The sequence below is a fragment of the Cucurbita pepo genome, chromosome 12, assembly GCF_057944985.1.
Source record: "Cucurbita pepo subsp. pepo isolate OVF chromosome 12, ASM5794498v1, whole genome shotgun sequence".
Taxonomy (NCBI): domain Eukaryota; kingdom Viridiplantae; phylum Streptophyta; class Magnoliopsida; order Cucurbitales; family Cucurbitaceae; genus Cucurbita; species Cucurbita pepo.
The window spans coordinates 5,077,740-5,100,179 of NC_141809.1; positions in this window are offsets into that span (position 1 = coordinate 5,077,740).

Below are 22,440 nucleotides of genomic sequence, written 5' to 3' on the forward strand. Positions count from 1 at the left end.
TACTTTGTTTGGAGTAATTCTATGTTGGGTGACGTTCTAGAAATTTTCCTATGATACATGTGAGTGAGGAAAAAACATGCTAGAACGACTCGTGTTGGTTTGTAGGGATAGTTTTACTATTAGAAGCAAGGAGTATGTGACTATATAGCAGGAGAATGCTAGAGCCATCAAGTGTCGAATCTTGATTTGAATCTTAGACATGAGTAGCTACACATTTGTGACTGCGACGGGATAGTCTTCCTTATCTTTTCTATCATTCACTATGAAATTTCCTTAACTTTTATGTCATTTTCTTTTACAAAGTAGATAGACTAGTCATGAAATTTTTTATTCTTTTCAAATAAATTGAATTGCATTGTTACCTGATTTCATTTTAAAGGAATACCTCGTACAAATTTAATTATTTTTTTACGACTATTAATACGAATTCAAGTTCGTATGTTGTCCGAAAGACAAATAAGCAAATAAAGCAAAGTGTCAAAAGATTAAAAAAAAAAAACACACATACATATATCATGTATTATTGTATGTTATTCAGTATTCTTGCGTTCCAAGGATAGAATTTAGTCCCGCACGCTAACAATCACAGCATGTTAGTTTTGTTCTTATTAACACTTAATTCTTGAGGTCCTCTTGTTTCAGGTCTTCAAATTGCATATCATTGAGCTTTAATTCTTTAGTTGCGAATTGAACACAAACGCATAAACCGAGATAAGAACACGAGCAAGTACGATCTCCGCAGTCAGCAGAGGTGTTGCATGCGATTTGTTTTAGAAGACTTCTCTTTGGAACCAGTGGCGGCATCCCTTCAACTTCAACTGCAATAATATTTAAACACTCAAACATTATGTTTGAAACTTTTGAACACTTAGCATGCGATTTATCTTAGAAGGCTTCTCTATTGAATTATTAACCTTTCAAGAGATTCAAAACAAACAAAGAAAGAACTAGAAATTTTACCAGAGCAAGACACAACCAGCAGTATCATCACAATAATGGAAATCAACTTCACAGTACAAATCTTTGCCATGTTATTATTTGTGTTCGAAATAATTTGAATGGATTTGTGTGATGGTTAAGTTTCATTCTTGTCAATCCATTATATAATCCTCTAGACGTCAAATTAGTTCACCAATATGAACCTAAATATATAGTCCTCTAGAGGTCTTCAAATGGCATTTTGGTTGATGCCAAATATATGATATTTCTATAATTAGAAAACTACAAATCCTATTTTTCTGAAAATATTAAAAAGAAATCCAAGTAGGAAATGTAGTGGGTTTCAATATTTTTTTCTTGGGAAATGATAGTCATTTGCCATTCATTTAACTTGAGCTTGAGAAAAATAAGTAAATATAAACCAAACTGTCACAATTTATTATTATTATTTTTTTTTCCCTCAAAGATAAATAATGTCAGATTCCACGTTGATCGGACAAGAAAATAAAACATTCTTTATAAGAGTATGGAAACTTCCCTTTAATAGATGTGTTTTAAAACCTTGACGAGAAATTCGAAAGGAAAAGTCCAAAGTGGACAATATCTGTTAGCATTGAAAGAGTTATCGCTTTGATACCAACTGTGATATGGGAAAATCACTACAAGGGGAGTAAGATTTCGATTACCTTGTTGATCGAATATCTCAAGGCAAGAACATTGTTTGAGATTCGAATCACTCCACAAGCAAGATCGATCATTTCTAGTTATATGAACCAAGAGACATCAATCATACAATATGCTTCAATGAAGACGTGAAGAAAATATTGTTGAAATTATCAAAAGATATTTCAATTCATGCCACATTGAAGAAGAATGAAGTTTCATGTTATAAATTATGCGTGGATTACAATTTAGAGTAATTTAGAGTAATTGTATTTCATTAATGTATTTTAAGACTTTTAATTTACTTTAGATTACAATTACATAATGGTTAATTAAGGCCATTAAGTATGGATGTTACAACTCTTGAAATGGCTTTAATAGGTTCATTTTGAGGCTATATAAAGCCATGCATGTTGTATTTGTAAGTAGACTTGGAAAATATAGTAAAAGAAGCCTTTGTGCTTTCTTTAGCCAATGGTTAAATTTCTTTGCAATTCTATGTAGTTTAGGTTGCATGTAGAATCATTCAACCTCAACATGATCAATCTTGCTTGTGGAGTGATTCGAATCTCAAACAAGTGTTATTGCGTTGAGATATTTGATCAACAAGAATCATTCAAGTTATGTCATGCGAAAATAAGAAAATGAAATGTGAAGGCTTTGTAACAAGAAAATACGTGGCTGCACTACCTCCAACAACACCATTGGCGGGAATAGACCCCATGAAGAATTTGATGCGGGAATCTTTTCGGGCCATGGTTCAAGTAATGGTGGCCACTGAGCAAGCCAATAGCTTGTAACATACATGAGGGGCAAGATATTTATGGGATTTAAAATGGTATGACTCCGTACCTTTAGTGGAAGCACAAGAGACCCAGTAGAGGCATAATTATGGCTATCACCAATAGAGAGGATTTTTTTATTAATGAACTACCCAGACCATGAGAAGGTATTCTTTTCGTCATTCAACCTGAAAAAGGATGCAAAATTGTGGTGATTGGATATTGAGAAATTCTCGGGCTAAATGGAAGTGTAAAACCATGGTCTCGATTCAAAAAGCTATTCCTAAAATAATATTTCCCGAAGGTAGTCCGACTTTGAAGACAACAGGAGTTCACCCATCTGATATACAGTGGGCATTTTTGTGAATGATTCGCGCCGTCATTAGTGGATACAAAACTAAAAATTGCAAAAAGGTTTATCCTTGGACTGAATTTAGAAATTCATCGAACAATTGAAGCCATAGATCCTACAACTTATAAAATTGCTTTGAGGGCAGCTAAGACTATGTGGAAAAGCCTAGAGATATGATGGTGTTAATATAACACATGAGGAAGCAATTTGGATCTTAGACACTTTTAGAACATCAATTATAGTAAATAACTAGCATGTTCATAAGTATTAAAACTTAATGAGTTTGAATACTATCTTTTTGTAGTTCAAATTCGTTTTTCTTCACGAACCGGTTTCGAACCACCACTAGTGTCTTCTCCACTATCCCCCGGCCTTAGAACGGGATTGTGGAATCCGGCGAGTGACTAAACTTGGGAGGGATTTTCTATATATGAAGAGAGTGTTTGTGAGAGGTTTTTCTCTAGGTTTTTCACTAAGAAGACCTTTCATGTTGCATGATCACTCTATTTATAGAGTTATGTTTGCATCTTCATGCAAATTTGAGATCACCAAATGTTGACACTCAAAATTCAAATCAAATGTTTGGGATTATGTGGCAAGCATGCATGTTTGAGTTAACCAAATTTTGACACTCAAAATTTCACTCAAACTTGTGGGGTTTATTTGGCAAACATGCAAGTTTGGTTAAACCAAATTTTGGCACCTCAAAATTCCACTAACATGGATTTTTCCATTAAATGAAGTCAACATTTTGACTTTCTTCATTTTAATTCAACAATGAATTTGAATAATTAGTTTCAAATTAAAGTAATATTAAATGATTAATTAAACTATTTAATTAATATTTAATATTAATTCAAATGTCAATCCAAATCAATTCCGATACATAATTGATTAAGATATTTAAATCTTATTTAAATATCTCAGATTCTCTCTTTTTGTTTAATTCGTAAATAAAACAAAAATGCGGTTAAATATATCATATATAGTGTTCTTAGTTTATTGGATTTAGATTAATAATCGTAAAGTTCACTTTATTCAATAACAATCTTTACTGAATAAACAACAATAATAACTTTATAGAATATGTTTTTGTTTACAAACTATGAGTTTTAGGACATAAAACCCAACAAACTCCCACTTGGACTAAAACTCTAGTGGGGTTTTATAACGCTGAGTAGAGAGAAAAATATAAATACAATAAACTAGGGCATCACATACTCATGCCTTTTCTCCCACTTGCCCTAGATTACATAACTCGTAGTCCTAGACTCACTAGGTGCCCTTCAAACACTTTAGTCGTGAGGGGCTTTGTAAATGGATCAGCAATGTTATGCTCTGAAGCTATATGTGTAACGATCACATCTCCTCGTTGCACAATCTCCCTTATGAGATGATATTTGCGCTGAATATGTTTTCCTCGCTTATGGCTTCTTGGTTCTTTTGAATTTGCAACTGCTCCACTGTTATCACAATAAAGAGTGATGGGAAGATGCATATTTGGAATGACTTCCAAATCAGTTAAGAACTTCCTAAGCCATACAGATTCTTTCGCTGCTTTACAAGCAGCAACATACTCAGCCTCCATGGTGGAATCAGCAATCCAACCTTGCTTTATGCTTCTCCATATTATTGCTTCTCCGTTCAGAGTGAAGACAGATCCTGATGTCGATTTCCTCGAATCTACATCGGTCTGAAAATCTGAGTCAGTGTACCCTGTAAGGATCAGATCCTTAGCACCGTACATTAGCATATAGTCCCTCGTTCTCCTAAGATACTTGAGGATATTCTTAACAGCAGTCCAATGAGCACGTCCTGGATTGGATTGATATCTACTGACAATTCCCACAACATAGCATATGTTAGGTCGAGTACATAGCATGGCATACATCAGACTACCGACCGCTGATGCATAGGGAATGTGTCTCATATCCTCAACTTCTTGAGGTGTCTTAGGACTTTGTTCCTTCGACAAATGAACTCCATGCCTGAAAGGTAATAATCCTTTCTTAGAGTCCTGCATCTTATATCGAATCAACATTTTATCGATGTACGATGCCTGAGACAATGCTAGTGTGTTGTTCTTGCAATTCCGAACAACTTGGATTCCAAGAATAAACTGAGCCTCTCCCGAATCTTTCATTTGGAATTGTGTCGCTAGCCAATGCTTATTGTAAGTCAGAAATCCCACATCATTTCCAATGAGCAAGATATCGTCAATGTACAACACCAGGAAAGCTACTGTAGAGTTGACTATCCTTTTATACACACAAGGTTCATCAACATTCTGTTTAAAGCCATAAGATTTGATCGCAGTATCAAATTTTATATTCCAGGATCGAGATGCTTGCTTCAACCCATAAATGAATCTTTTAAGCTTGCAAACCTTTTGCTCGTGATCCTGTTCAATGAACCCCTCTAGTTGAGCCATATAGATACACTCTTCAAGATTGCCATTTAGAAAGGCTGTCTTAACATCCATTTGCCAAATTTCATAATCATAAAATGTGGCAATAGACAAGAGTATTCTAATCGATTTAAGCATAGCAACAGGAGAGAAGGTTTCTTCATAGTCCACCCCCTCTCTTTGGGTATAACCCTTTGGTCTCGTTTCCTCTTATAAATCCATTTGCAACCAATAGGTTTTACCCCATCTGGTTGCTCTACAAGTTCCCAGACTGAATTGAAGTACATTGACTCCATTTCAAGATTCATGGCTTTAATCCACTGATCTCTATCTTCATCATTCATTGCCTGTTTATAGGTCAATGGATCCTCAACGCCATCATCAGGTATGATGACTTGAGTTTCTGCCAAACCCAAGTAATGATCGGGTTGAGTTATTGTTAGGATCGATACCAGTTGTTAGGATCGCACAACAACGCACACGCTCGATCTAGATGAACACAAAGAGAAGGATAGAGAGAAGTTGCAAGGAGAACTCTGATTAAAAGGATTTTTTATTGATGACTTCAGGCATGTACAACAAGAGAGTACAGAGAATAGAAAGTACATTTAAGAGCTTTACTGGACGGGATATATATATGGTTCAGTCTACTAAATATAGCTTTACCAGATTTAACCATCTACTATATATAGCTATGTACCATATATAGCTTTACCGGATATAGCCATTGACCAAGCTATAAATATAGGGAGCAGACTCCATAACTCAACAATTCTCCCACTTGGAGACTGATCCTACACCATACCAATTAGGGCTTTGCATAGCTTTAATTTTCCAACATCAACACATTTTGTCAACATGTCTGCTGGATTCTTTGCACCCTCTATCTTCTCCAAACACATATCGCCTTCTTCCACTAACCTGCGAGTGAAATGGTACCGTCTTCTAATGTGTTTTGTTCTTGAATGATAGACTGGGTTTTTCACCAACTGTATGGCACTCTGACTATCTGTATAAAGGATCTTCTTGCACTGCTTCCGGCCTAATTCTTCTAGATAGTCTGTCATCCATATCATCTCCTTTCCAGCTTCAGCTATGGCCACGTACTCAGCTTCAGTAGATGAAAGAGCAACGCATTTCTGAAGCTTAGACATCCAACTCACTGCTGTTCCATCTATAGTGTAGATATACCCAGATGTGCTCTTGCTGGAGTCTACATCTCCACTCAGATCAGCATCCACAAAACCTTGCAGAACTACTTTGCCATTGCCATAACAAAGTGTAGTATTGGATGTACCTCTCAGATATCTTAGAAGCCACTTCACAGCTTCCCAATGTTCCTTCCCTGGATTTGCCATGTACTTGCTAACAACTCCCACTGCATGTGTTATGTCAGGTCTAGTGCAGACCATAGCATACATCAAACTCCCAACTGCAGAAGCGTACGGAACTGATGCCATGTGCTCACGTTCCTCAACTGTCTTGGGAGATTGCCCCTTTGACAATTTAATATGATTTGCCAAGGGGGTAGTCCTGGGTTTAGCGTTATTCATCTTGAATTTGGACAACACCTTCTCAATGTACTGCTCTTGGGATAGATTTAATGTGCCAGCAGATCTATCTCGAGAAATCCTCATCCCAAGGATCTGCTTCGCTGCACCTAAATCTTTCATCTCAAATACTGAAGACAAGCTTGCCTTCAGGTGGTTTATCTCCCTCATACTTGATCCAGCAATTAGTATATCATCCACATACAGGAGTAGAAACACATAAGAATCAGTGTATTTCTTGAGGTAGCAACACTGATCCTTTTCACTTCTGTGGAAACCACTCTTGCTCATGAAGGAGTCAAACTTCTTGTACCATTGTCTCGGTGCTTGTTTCAGTCCATACAAGCTCTTATTGAGCTTACACACCATGTGCTCCTTGCTTGGAGCTGCAAATCCTTCGGGTTGTTGCATATAGATCTCCTCGTCTAGATCTCCATGTAAAAATGCCGTTTTTACATCCATTTGCTCAAGGTGCAAATTCTCCGATGCAACAATACTCAGTAGAATTCGGATAGTAGTTAATTTCACAACTGGAGAAAAGATCTCAGCATAATCAATGCCTTTTCTTTGTGAATATCCTTTAACTACTAACCGAGCCTTAAACCTCCTTCTGCCATCTGGTTCAACCTTGATTTTGAACACCCATTTGTTCAACAGAGCTCTCTTTCCTGTAGGCAACTCAGTCAGCACCCACGTATTATTCCTTTCAAGTGAGCTCATCTCATCATCCATGGCTTGCTCCCACTTAGTTGAATCTTCCACTTGTAGGGCCTCATCAAAGGACTCTGGTTCTCCTTCGTCTGTCAGCAACAGATAGTGTAATGAGGTTGAATATCTGTCTGGTGCTCTGGTAGTTCTGGATGATCTTCTCAACACCTGTTCAGGTGCAACTTGCTCCACGTCTGGTTCTTCAGCAATAGGATCAGCCACGTCTGGTTCTTCAGCAATAGGATCAGGAGTTTCTTGAGCTTCTGTTGTACCATCACTGTGTGAATTTTCTTGCCACTCAAATTCAACTCCCACTTGCTTCGTAGTCTCAGAGTTTATCTTCTCTCTGTCCTTGTACATGACATTTTCATCAAAGGTCACATCACAGTGTCTTAGGATCTTCATATTTTTCTCATCCCAAAACCTATACCCGAACATGTCAGAGCCATAGCCTATGAAGTAGCATTTCACAGCCTTAGCATCAAGCTTATCTCTCTTCTCTGGATCAACATGAACATATGCAGTACAGCCAAAGGTTCTCAAGTGAGAGTACTTGAGTTCTTTTCCTGTCCATACTTCTTCGGGCAATTTGAACTTCAAGGGTACTGACGGCCCTCTATTAATCAAATATGCTGCTGTGTTCACAGCATCAGCCCAGAATGCCTTTGGCAATCCAGAATGAATCCTCATGCTTCTTGCTCGCTCATTCAAGGTTCTGTTCATCCTTTCTGCAATACCATTTTGTCTTGCCTTACCGGGAATTGTTCTTATTAATCTAATTCCCTCAGCTGCACAAAATGTTATAAACTCTGATTTGTTGTACTCTCCTCCATTGTCAGACCTCAGGCATTTGATCTTCAAGCCGGTCTGATTTTCAACTTCAGCTTTCCACTTCTTGAAGGTGGTAAACACATCTGACTTATGTTTCAGAAAGTAAACCCATACCTTCCTGCTGAAGTCATCGATGAAGGTGACGTAGTACCTTGATCCACCAAGTGATGAAACTGGAGATGGTCCCCAGACGTCTGTATGGACCATTTCCAACCGCACTTTCTTCGGTTCTCTGGCAGCCTTTGTGAAACTAACTCGTTTCTGTTTGCCCATAACGCAGCTCTCACAAAGACCCATATCAACAGATTTTAAGCCTTCTAAAGCTCCTTTCGCAGTGAGCATCTTCATTCCTTTGACGCTCATATGTCCAAGTCTATTGTGCCATAGACTTGAATTGGAAGCACTCTCAGCAGCAGCAGTCATGTTTATACACTCTGCAGTAGTGTATAAGGTTCCAGATTTTGTGCCACGCGCAACAACCATGGCGCCCTTCACAATCTTCCAGAAACTCTTTCCAAACTCTGCTGCATAGCCTGTGCTATCCAACTGACCAATAGAGATCAGGTTCTTCTTGAGACCAGGAATGTATCTGACATCTTGTAATGTCCATTGATTTCCTGCTGGAGTTTGTATGGAGACATCTCCCTTTCCTTCAATCTCCAAGGTTTTATTGTCGGCAAGATACACCTTCCCGAAATTTCCTGATTTGAAATTTCGAAACAATTCCTTACTTGGAGACGAATGGAACGATGCACCTGAATCCAAAATCCAGGATTCAGCTGGGCTATCCACACTAAGGATTAAAACGTCCTCAGCATCTTCTGTTGTGTATATAGAATCATCATCATCTTCAGATTTATGATTCTGCTTCTTCTTTAGCTTTGTACAATCTGTCCGAAAGTGTCCTTTTCCCCCACAGCTCCAACACGTTACGTTGGGTTTGTTTGGAGATTTTTCCCGGTTCTTTGATTTTGAACGCCCATGTTTGTTTGAGCTCTTTGATTTGCTTCTTCCCCTTCGATCAACACTGAGAGCATTGCCTGATGAATCTCCAGTTTCCCGTTTGCGAATACTTTCGCTGAGAACTACATCTCGAATTTCATCAAACTTCAGTTTATCAGATCCTCGGGAACTGCTGATTGCGGCAACAACAGTATCCCATGACTCGGGTAAGGATGACATCAAAATCAACGCTTTAATTTCATCTTCGAAATTAATTTCCACCGAACCCAGTTGACTTATGATCATATTGAATTCATTTATATGATCCGCAACACGTCCACCTTCAGACATCTGTAGATTGAACAATCTACGCATCAAATACACCTTGTTCATAGCCGACGGTTTTTCATACATATTTGACAGCGCCTTCATCAGATCTGACGTTGTCTTCTCCTTGATGATGTTAAACGCCACGTTTCTGGATAGCGTCAACCGGATCATCCCTAAGGCTTGTCGATCCTTGAGCTTCCACTGTTCCGTGGTCATGGTATCCGACTTCACCCCCAACAGAGGTTCGTGAAGATCTTTCTAGTACAGATAATCTTCAATCTGCATCTTCCAGAAACCGAAATCGGATCCATCGAACTTCTCAATTCCAATCTTTGAACTTTCCATCTTCACAGATCGTGGTGAATTTTGCCTTGCTCTGATACCAGTTGTTAGGATCGATACCAGTTGTTAGGATCGCACAACAACGCACACGCTCGATCTAGATGAACACAAAGAGAAGGATAGAGAGAAGTTGCAAGGAGAACTCTGATTAAAAGGATTTTTTATTGATGACTTCAGGCATGTACAACAAGAGAGTACAGAGAATAGAAAGTACATTTAAGAGCTTTACTGGACGGGATATATATATGGTTCAGTCTACTAAATATAGCTTTACCAGATTTAACCATCTACTATATATAGCTATGTACCATATATAGCTTTACCGGATATAGCCATTGACCAAGCTATAAATACAGGGAGCAGACTCCATAACTCAACAGTTATAACCCTCCCACTACGTCGAGGCATTCTCAACTCTTGAGAAGGATGTGATTGACCAGAAGTGTCAGCTTCATGAACAACTCTTGTTGAAGGACCAGCTTGATCAACAACTCTTGTTGTTTTATGAGTAGCTTCTTTAGAAATTTCACTTAATACTAGTTTGCTGCGAGGTTGATGATTTCTTACATGGTCTTCCTCTAAGAATGTAGCGTTTGTTGATACAAACACTCTATTTTCTTGAGGGTCATAAAACAAACCACCTTTCGTCTCTTTGGGGTATCCTACAAATATACATAATTTTGGACGACGTTCTAATTTCTTGGGATTTTGCAACAACACATGTGCTAGACATCCCCAAATTCTGAAGTGATGTAAACTACCTTTACGCCCTTTCCATAACTCATAAGATGTTTCTGAAACACTCTTAGTAGGAACCATGTTCAAAATGTATATAGCAGTTTCCACTGCATATCCCCAAAACGGATCGGGTAATTGAGCAAAACTCATCATAGACTGAACCGTGTCTAATAGAGTTCTATTTCTCCTTTCTGATACACCATTTTGTTGAGGCATACCAGGGGCTGACTATCATATAGTCCTAAAATCTTAAGTCCATGTACTCTCCTCCTCAATCTGATCGAAGTGTTTTAATAGTTTTACCTAATAGATTCTCAACCTCAGTCTTATACTCTCTGAATTTTTCGAGAGCTTCGAACTTGTGACGCATTAGGTAAATATAGCCATACCTAGAATAATCACCAATAAAACTTATGAAATATTCATACCCTCCTCGTGCTTCAACATTCATTGGACCACAGAGATCTGGTTGCACGAGTTCTAAGGTTTCTTTGGCTCTATAACCTTTTTCGAAAAACGATCGTTTAGTCATTTTACCCTCAAGACAAGACTCACATGGAGGTAAAGAGTTATCTTCTAACTCATTTAGAAGTCCTCTTTTAACCAATCTCTCAATCCTATTGAGATTAATGTGGCCTAGTCTTAAGTGCCAAAGATAGGTATTAGGAGAAATCTTTTGTCGTTTATTTTGAGTTTCAGCTGTTTTTAAACATCTCGGTATTTAAAATAGCTTTTGTTTCGCTCAGTTTTAACATATATAAGTTGTTTTCTAGTTTTGTAGAACAAATATGAATACCTCTTTTGCAAATGAACACTTAATTGATTTCAAAAGATACTTTATACAATAATTCTAATAAACAAGAGATAGATATTAGATTTCTTTTCATTTTAGGAACAAAAAGTACATTATCTAATATAATGAATCTATCTCCAAAAAACAACTTTAAATTTCCTACTGATCTTACTGAGACAACCTCTCCTGTTCCAACCCTGAATGTTATCTCGCCGTCCGCAAGCATTCTCCAGGAGCTAGTTTCCTGGTAAAAAGAACAAATATGATTAGTCGCCCCTGAATCTAGTATCCAAGTTGAGCTGTCATACTCTACTAAACATATTTCTACAATGAGTAAATCATATTTACCTTGTTGTGGCTTTTCGGCTTTCTTCTCTGCAAGGTATTTAGGGCAGTTTCTCTTCCAGTGCCCGTTTTCGTTGCAATGGAAACATTTTCCTTTATCTGCTTTTTGAACCTTGTGTTTGCAGTTAGGAATGTTATTTTTCCCTTTACCCTTCTTCTTCATCAAAACACTTTTAGAAGTTGAAGGTCCAGACTTATTTTTGGAGGACGATCCTCGTAGTAATTTCTTGGAGATAGCAACATTTGCTTCTCCTGTTTGTCCCTTGTTTGTTAAGAGGAACTGATAAGTCTGTAGCTCATTGAGAAGAGCAGTCAAGTTATATTATATTTTGTTCATTACCACATTTGTGCGGAACTGGACGAAGCTCTTCGGAAGAGACATCATGATAAAACTGACTTGACTCTTCTCATCAATGACAGCTTCATTTTGTTCTGCCACATTGAAATGGACCATCATGTCCAGGACATGTTCTCTAACTGAGGTCCCTTCTTTTATACGGCATTTGAAATGTATTTTATGGGTTCATGTCTAAGGGAGAAGGACGGTTGTCCAAACATCCCTTTTAGAGATTCCATAATCTCTTTAGCAGGACCCATAACATCGTGTTTCTTAGCCAAAACATTAGATATGTTGGCTAGAATGTACACTCGGGCTTTGTCATTTTCCTTTATCCATCTGTCATACGCATCCCGAATTGTTCGGTTTGCATTTGAGCTAGGGTTTGGAGGACACTCCTCAGTTAAAACAAACCTTAAATCATCAATTACCAGTATTGTGTTTACGTTTGATTTCCAAGTTGCGTAATTGTCGCCGTTTAATTTCTCAGAAGCGAGTAATTGTACTATTGAGTTTGTCATGCTGTGATATAAAGAAAATTCTTTTAGTGATTTGACTTAATTCTGTTTAATCCAATCAGTTTTAGCAAATGTAATAATGTACCCAAAAATTATTAATTTGCAACGATACTTTAGTGAGTTAGAGCAACTGCTACCGAGGAGCAGTCAATCACTCATTCACTAAACCAAGACATTCTTGACTTTAAACACTAATCCCAGAATAACTCTTGTTCCTAAAGTGTTTTTAGTTATCCCTATTTTGGTCAAGAATATACTAACTTTTAGTAATTCTTCGTAAGTGTAACCCGCCATTTTTTAGTAATTCTTCGTAAGTGTAACCCGCCATTTTCAAACCTCAGAGACCGGTCCCAACAATGCTATCGAATGAAAAAGCCAAAGTTGGAAACGGACCTAAGAAATTCTATCCATTTCTGGAGTTTGCGTTGTTTCGACTCCATGTTACGACCCTCCGAATGGGTAGTTGCTTTAGGACAACATGCAGGTGGAACATGGGAATCTCACGGTGCAACCTAGTGATGGAGACCATAGGACGTATTTGATATACTTCCTTTTCCCACTTACTATAAATACTTTATCTATTCACCTTGTTATTGACTCATGCAAATACCTTCCGAATGGAGGACACTCCCAGGGCGACACGAGACCGAGCATGAATCTCACTGTGTGAATTGTACAGAGAGAGTGAAAAGAAAACGATGTATCTTATACACCTTTTTCCTCCCACTAAGTATTTTAGATGGTTGGGTATACTCATTACTTAAGTATATTCTGGCTAATTAAATATTTTAGATTTTTCTAAATCTTACATCACTTAAGCATGCTCATAAAACTGGGCTAACTAAGCTCAAGTACTGGTCCAATCTCCAGGTAGTAGGTGTTCTATAAACCATCAACTTAAGTACCTCCAGCGTTAGACAAGATCGTGTCAGGTGAGCTTTCTCGTAACCGCAATTTTGTAAGACATCGACCTATTTTAACTATTAAAATTGATCATGCTCGGTTCTTAACCCTAAGTGAGCATGCACTTATCTTTATTATAGATTTTAACGTCTATCTCGTTTTATGACGTTGAAAATAACCTATAACATGCATCTAACATGCTTTATATAACAATTATATAATCATCCATTCCATGCAATAATATAACAATTTACATCTATCACTCATGGAACCCTAAACATGCATACTATACATTATAACACTTATAACATACTTGGAATGCATGAAACATGCTTAGCCTATGGTGGGATTTTAAATCTATATGACATACTTTATGCATATACATTTTCTATTTAATTAAAACATACATTCATAATGCATTATTAATTAAACACGCTAAAGTGGATTGGTTTTGGCATTTTAAAACAAGCAATTAACTAAATTATTACATTAATAATTAAAATAACTTGAACCGCTCCCGAGGTCCACGAACTGGGCGAACCAACCCTTAAAAACGTTGAACCGAACCCCAAAGGCAGGAAAAACACCCGAACCGCCTCTTCCATCTTCTTCTTCGGTTCAACTTGCTATCTCTTCCATTTTCGATCAATTACAACCTAAAATGGACAATAATGACTCCATAAAAATTACAGACCTTTCTTCATTCATTAAAGCCCATACACATTTAGGCTTATTACAATAATTGTATCAAATGAAAGCATAAAAAACTGTCAAAACCAAAACCATCCACTTTAGCAACCACAAAATTAATTTTATGAAATGGTACCCACCATGATCAAATTAATGTAAATAAAGTGCCTAAAGTTTGCTCTGATACCAACTGATGGTGTTAATATAACACATGCGGAAGCAATTTGGATCTTAGGCACTTTTAGAACATCAATTATAGTAAGTAACTAGCGTGTTCATAAGTATTAAAACTTAATGAGTTTGAATACTAACCTTTGGTAGTTCAAATTCCTTTTTCCTCACGAACCGATTTTGAACCACCACTAGTGTCTTCTCCACTATCCTCCAGCCTTAGAACGGGATTGTGGAATCCGGTGAGTGACTAAACTTGGGAGGAATTTTCTATATATGAAGAGGGCGTTTGTGAGAGGTTTTTCTCTAGGTTTTTCACCAAGAAGACCTTTCATGTTGCATGATCACTCTATTTATAGAGTTATGTTTGCATGTTCATGCAAATTTGAGATCACCAAGTTTTGGCACTCAAAATTTCACTCAAATGTTTGGGATTATGTGGCAAGCATGCATGTTTGAGTTAACCAAATTTTGACACTCAAAATTCCACTAACATATATTTTTCCACTAAATGAAGTCAACAATTTGACTTTCTTCATTTTAATTTAACAATGAATTTGAATAATTAATTTCAAATTAAAGTAATATTAAATGATTAATTAAACTATTTAATTAATATTTAATATTAATTCAAATGTCAATCCCAATCAATTACAATACATAATTGATTAAGATATTTAAATCTTATTTAAATATCTCAGATTCTCTCCTTTTGTTTAATTCGTAAATAAAACAAAAATGCGGTTAAATATATCGTATATATGTAGCGCATATTCCCTAATTTGAATTCGAACACTTCGAACTCATTCGTCACACTGTTTTATGGTTCAGTCCTATATGAGCTAGCAGAGGGACCTAATGGACCTATAGATCATGGGCTCCAACGATCCAAGATTAACCGGTTAAACTCATTAACCTTGTTAACCAACATTCGTTAACTACTAAGACACTCCACTATAGCCTAGTAGTTGCACTCCCCTCACTATAGATATATTTCTGTCCATTTGATATAACCATGATTAGTAAGTCGATCCTTCACAGGTTGTTCATAACTAGAGCTGGGTCAGTTTACCATTTTACCCCTGAAGTTACTTCTTTTTCCTTATGTCTCACCGATCCTCTAATGAACAATTGGTTTGTGGTCCAACCAGTAAACCGAATTCCTCTCAGGCCAATGAGAGGGTGGCGCCCCTTGTTCAAGACTTGGAGTCAGTGCTTAAGGGAACTACCTCTCTTCTAACCCTAAAAGTGGGTAGGAACGAATTCCATCTTGCATCCCACGTCCCCAGCTATTCACCCAGTCTTACCCCTGAAATGGGAGGCCTATTGAGTCGGCAAACTCGAGCCACTCTCACCCATGCAAATCTAAGGATAATTCCGAATAAACAGGAGTTCATGGTTAGCTCAGGATTAAGATCGAGTTACCTAGGTCATCGAATGAAAAGAAAATCAGTCTCAACAGTAAACGCCATTATAAAGTGAGAGTGATTTTCTTCATGGTCCAATCTTATGCAATGCTCATTGCATAGGACGCCCCCACTCACATGTCTTCGCATGTACAATTTAGTGATCACATTGTTTATATCATATACAAAAGTGGGCCACATCCATAGTGTCCCCAGAATAAGATACTCATCCTTATCCTTATACTATAGATCATTTTGACTATATACTTGAACTTGATCCACTCTTATGTCTCTACATATAGTTCAAGTAATCATACTATAGCCAGAGTTTCTTAGTTTATTGGATTTAGATTAATAATCGTAAAGTTCACTTTATTCAATAACAATCTTTACTGAATAAACAATAATAATAACTTTATAGAATATGTTTTTGTTTACAAACTATGAGTTTTAGGACATAAAACCCAACAAGATAGTGATATGAATTCAACTCCTGACCCTTTGCATGTACCCGAAGTACCGATTACAAGAAGTAAGGTTAAGAAGATTCAAGAAGCCTATACATTGCATCTTCAAAATCTAGCTACCAATTAGAAGACTTGGCTTTGGTAGTTGAACTACCAATTAAGACAATTTATGGATGCCTTATTTTCTTCAATTTGTATTTAATAGAATTTATTAGTAGTTTGTATGAATGCCTTATTTTCTTCAATTTGTATTTAATAACATTTGTAGTTGGTAGTTGAACTTTATTATGTTAGGGTTATCTTTTAGACCTATTTAAAGACATGTAATATTCATGTTTGAGCATCAATTTTTGAATACAAACAAAACCTTTGTGTTTTTTTTTTATACTTTTTGGTGTTATTCTTTTTCAAACCTTGCTTTAGGTTTGATGTTTAAACCGATTCATTGAATTAGTTAGTTTTGATCAAGCTAATTCTGGAGTGAATTGTCTTGGTATCTAAGAGTGACCATCATAGATTCCAAGTTCGATCTCAGAGTCATTCATCTTCTAACTAGCTCTTGGTTGGAATCAATCCATTAAGTTAGCTTTCTCTGTGAACGTTTTGCAAGGATTCTAGAAGGATCTCTAGCTTTGCAAAAATCTAGCATTGTTGGTGCTTATCAGATAGGTACGTTGAGAGTCAGTTGTCACTATCGGGAGAAAACAATAGTATGATCAGACGGACTCACATCGACAACCATCAACACGTAAACCTCAATATACGAATAGACACCCTCCCCAATATGCTAATAGACATCTTAGAGACTAAGAGAAGGTCCAAGAGAGTGAGGAACCATTGTGCCTTGAATGTGGGAAACAACATTAGGGTAGATGTATGGCTTGAATCTAGGGCTTGTTTCAGATGTAGTCATCAAGGCTACCTTGCCAAATACGAGGAGGACGAAAAACCCAGTTGACCCACCAAGAGGCCCTGGTGGAGTCGAGAGACCTATGTAGACCTATTCGCAAGAAAGAGATTATGCATCCAGCAGGGATGTTGGGAAATACGACATAGTGGTGATAGGTACACTATCCATCCTCGGACACTATGCTTTAATGTTATTTGATTCAAGCTTTACACGTTCCTTTATATCCGTGCCATTTTTTAGTCAAGCAGGGTTCCAACTAGAACCCTTGTTGCATGTATTAAATGTTAGCACCCCAACACGGGTAGACTTAGTTTTTAATGATAGAGTAAAAGATGGGCAAGTAATAGTAGCAAGATGAACCTTTAGCGTAGACCTGATAGTTGTTAGCATGACGAATTTCGATGTAATACTATAGATAGATTGGCTAGCTAAGAACTATGCCAATATAGATTGTTACAAGAAGGAGGTGGTATTCTTTCTCAACACTATCTGGATCTAGTTTTTAGTTCAAAGGCTAGAGTTACCCTTAAAGTAGTTTTGATGATGAAGGTCAAGAGACTGGTCTAACAAGGAATGTTAGGATCGCACAACAACGCACACGCTCGATCTAGATGAACACAAAGAAAATGATAGAGAAAATTGCAAGGAGAACTCTGGCTAAAAGGACTTTTATTGATGACTTCAGGTATGTACAACAAGAGAGAGTATAGAGAATAGAAAGTACATTTCCAAAGCTTTACTAAACGGGAGATATATATGGTTCAGTTTACTAAATATAGCTTTACCGGATATAGCTTTACCATATATGGCTTTACCAAATATAGCTTTACCGGATATAGCCGTCGACCAAGCTATAAATACAGGGAGCAGACTCCATAACTCAACAATTCTCCCACTTGGAGACTGATCCTACACCATACCAATTGGGGCTTTGCATAACCTTAATTTTCCAACATCAACACATTTTGTCAACATGTCTGCTGGATTCTTTGCACCCTCTATCTTCTCCAAACACATATCGCCTTCTTCCACTAACCTGCGAGTGAAATGGTACCGTCTTCTAATGTGTTTTGTCCTTGAATGATAGACTGGGTTTTTCACCAACTGTATGGCACTCTGACTATCTGTATAAAGGATCTTCTTGCACTGCTTCCGGCCTAATTCTTCTAGATAGTCTGTCATCCATATCATCTCCTTTCCAGCTTCAGCTATGGCCACATACTCAGCTTCAGTAGATGAAAGAGCAACGCATTTCTGAAGCTTTGACATCCAACTCACTGCTGTTCCATCTATAGTGTAGATATACCCAGATGTGCTCTTGCTGGAGTCTACATCTCCACTCAGATCAGCATCCACAAAACCTTATAGAACTACTTTGCCATTGCCATAACAAAGTGTAGTATTGGATGTACCTCTCAGATATCTCAGAAGCCACTTCACAGCTTCCCAATGTTCCTTCCCTGGATTTTCCATGTACTTGCTAAAAACTCCCACTGCATGTGTTATGTCTGGTCTAGTGCAAACCATAGCATACATCAAACTCCCAACTGCAGAAGCGTACGGAACTGATGCCATGTGCTCACGTTCCTCAACTGTCTTGGAAGATTGCCCCTTCGACAATTTAATATGATTTGCCAAGGGGGTAGTCTTGGGTTTAGCGTTATTCATCTTGAATTTGGACAACACCTTCTCAATGTACTGCTCTTGGGATAGATTTAATGTGCCAGCAGATCTATCTCGAGAAATTCTCATCCCAAGGATCTGCTTCGCTGCACCTAAATCTTTCATCTCAAATACTGAAGACAAGCTTGCCTTTAGATGGTTTATCTCCCTCATACTTGATCCAGCAATTAGTATATCATCCACATACAGGAGTAGAAATACATAAGAATCAGTGTATTTCTTGAGGTAGCAACACTGATTCTTTTCACTTATGTGGAAACCACTCTTGCTCATGAAGAAGTCAAACTTCTTGTACCATTGTCTCGGTGCTTGTTTCAGTCCATACAAGCTCTTATTGAGCTTACACACCATGTGCTCCTTGCCTAGAGCTGCAAATCCTTCGGGTTGTTGCATATAGATCTCCTCATCTAGATCTCCATGTAAAAATGCCATTTTTACATCCATTTGATCAAGGTGCAAATTCTCCGATGCAACAATACTCAGCAGAATTCGGATAGTAGTTAATTTCACAACTGGAGAAAAGATCTCAGCATAATCAATGTCTTTTCTTTGTGAATATCCTTTAACTACTAATCGAGCCTTAAACCACCTTTTGCTGAGTATTTATAGTAAGTGGGAGAAGGAAGTATGTCAAATACGTCCTATGGTCTCCACCACTAGGTTGCACCGTAAGGTTCCCATGTTCCACCTGCATGTTGCCCTAGAGCAACTACCCATTCGGAGGGTCATAACATGGGAGTCGAAACAACGCAAACTCCAGAAATGGATAGGATTTCTTAGGTCCGTTCCCAACTTTGGCTTTTTCATTCGATAGCATTGTTGGGATCGATCTATGAGGTCTGAAAATTGCAGGTCACACTTACGAAGAAATACTAAGAGTTGGTATATTCTTGACCAAAATAGCGATAACTAAGAACACTATAGGAACAAGAGTTATTCTGGGAATAGTGTTTAAGTCAAGAATGTCTTGGTTTAGTGAATGAGTGTGACTGCCCCTCGGTAGCAGTTGCTCTAACTCACTAAAGTATCGTTGCAAATTAATAATGATTTAGGTACATTATTATATTTGCTAAAACTGATTGGATTAAAAAGGATTAAGTCAAATCACTAATAGAATTTTCTTTATATCACAGCATGACAAACTCAATAGTACAATTACTCGCTTCTGAGAAATTAAACGGCGACAACTACACAACTTGGAAATCAAATCTAAACACAATACTGGTCATTGATGATTTAAAGTTTGTTTTAACTGAGGAGTGTCCTCCAAACCCCAGCTCAAATGCAAACCGAATAGTTCGGGATGCGTATGACAGATGGATAATGGCAAATGATAAAGCCCGAGTGTACATTCTAGCCAGCATATCTGATGTTTTGGCTAAGAAACACGATGTTATGGGTACTGCTAAAGAGATTATGGAATCTCTAAAAAGGATGTTTGGACAACCGTCCTTCTCCCTTAGACATGAAGCCATAAAATACATTTACAACTGTCGTATGAAAGAAGGGACCTCAGTTAGAGAACATGTCCTGGACATGATGGTCCATTTCAATGTGGCAAAAGAAAATGAAGCTGTCATTGATGAGAAGAGTCAAGTTAGTTTTATCATGATGTCTCTTCCGAAGAGCTTCTTCCAGTTCCGCACCAATGTGGTAATGAACAAAATAGAATATAACTTGACTGCTCTTCTCAATGAGCTACAGACTTATCAGTCCCTCTTAATGAACAAGGGACAAACAGGAGAAGCGAATGTTGCTATCTCCAAGAAATTACTACGAGGATCGTCCTCCAAAAATAAGTACGGACCTTCAACTTCTAAAAGTGTTTTGATGAAGAAGAAGGGTAAAGGGAAAAATAAGATTCCTACTAACCGCAAACACAAGGTTCAAAAAGCAGATAAAGAAAAATGTTTCCATTACAATGAAAACGGGCACTGGAAGAGAAACTGCCCAAAATACCTTGCAGAGAAGAAAGCCGAAAAGACACAACAAGGTAAATATGATTTACTCGTTGTAGAAATATGTTTAGTAGAGTATGACAACTCAACTTGGATACTAGATTCAGGGGCGACTAATCATATTTGTTCTTTTTACCAGGAAACTAGCTCCTGGAGAATGCTTGCGGACGGCGAGATAACACTCAGGGTTGGAATAGGAGAGGTTGTCTCAGCAAGATTAGTAGAAAATTTGAAGTTGTTTTTTGGAGATAAATTTATTATATTAGATAATGTACTTTTTGTTCCTGAAATGAAAAGAAATCTAATATCTATCTCTTGTTTATTAGAACAATTGTATAAAGTATCTTTTGAAATCAATGAAGTGTTCATTTGCAAAAGAGGTATTCATATTTGTTCTGCAAAACTAGAAAACAACTTATATATGTTAAAACCGAGCGAAACAAAAGCTATTTTAAATACCGAGATGTTTAAAACAGCTGAAACTCAAAATAAACGACAAAAGATTTCTCCTAATACCTATCTTTGGCACTTAAGACTAGGTCACATTAATCTCAATAGGATTGAGAGATTGGTTAAAAGAGGACTTCTAAATGAGTTAGAAGACAACTCTTTACCTCCATGTGAGTCTTGTCTTGAGGGTAAAATGACTAAACGATCATTTTCTGAAAAAGGTTGTAGAGCCAAAGAAACCTTAGAACTCGTGCATACAGATCTCTGTGGTCCAATGAATGTTAAAGCGAGGAGGGTATGAATAATTCATCAGTTTTATTGATGATTATTCAAGGTATGGCTGTCTTTACCTAATGCATCACAAGTTTGAAGCTCTTGAAAAATTCAGAGAGTATAAGACTGAGGTTGAGAATCTATTAGGTAAAACTATTAAAACACTTCGATCAGATCGATGAGGAGAGTACATGGACTTAAGATTTCAAGACTATATGATAGAACATGGAATAAGATCACAACTCTCAGCTCCTGGTATGCCTCAACAAAATGGTGTATCAGAAAGGAGAAATAGAACTGTATTAGACATGGTTCGGTATATGATGAGTTTCGCTCAATTACCCGATCCGTTTTGGGGATATGCAGTGGAGACTGCTACATACATTTTGAACATGGTTCCTACTAAGAGTGTTTCAGAAACACCTTATGAGTTATGGAAAGGGCGTAAAGGTAGTTTACGTCACTTCAGAATTTGGGGATGTCCAGCACATGTGTTGTTGCAAAACCCCAAGAAATTAGAACGTCGTTCAAAATTATGTATATTCGTAGGATACCCCAAAGAGACGAAAGGTGGTTTGTTTTATGACCCTCAAGAAAATAAAGTGTTTGTATCCACAAACGCTACATTCTTAGAGGAAGACCACGTAAGAAATCATCAACCTCGTAGCAAACTAGTATTAAGTGAGATTTCTAAAGAAGCTACTGATAAAACAACAAGAGTTGTTGATCAAGCTGGTTCTTCAACAAGAGTTGTTGATGGAGCTGACACTTCTGGTCAATCACATCCTTCTCAAGAGTTGAGAATGCCTCGACTAGTGGGAAGGTTATAACTCAACTCGATCGTTACTTGGGTTTGGCAGAAACTCAAGTCATCATACCTGATGATGGCGTTGAGGATCCATTGACGTATAAACAGGCAATGAATGATGAAGATAGAGATCAGTGGATTAAA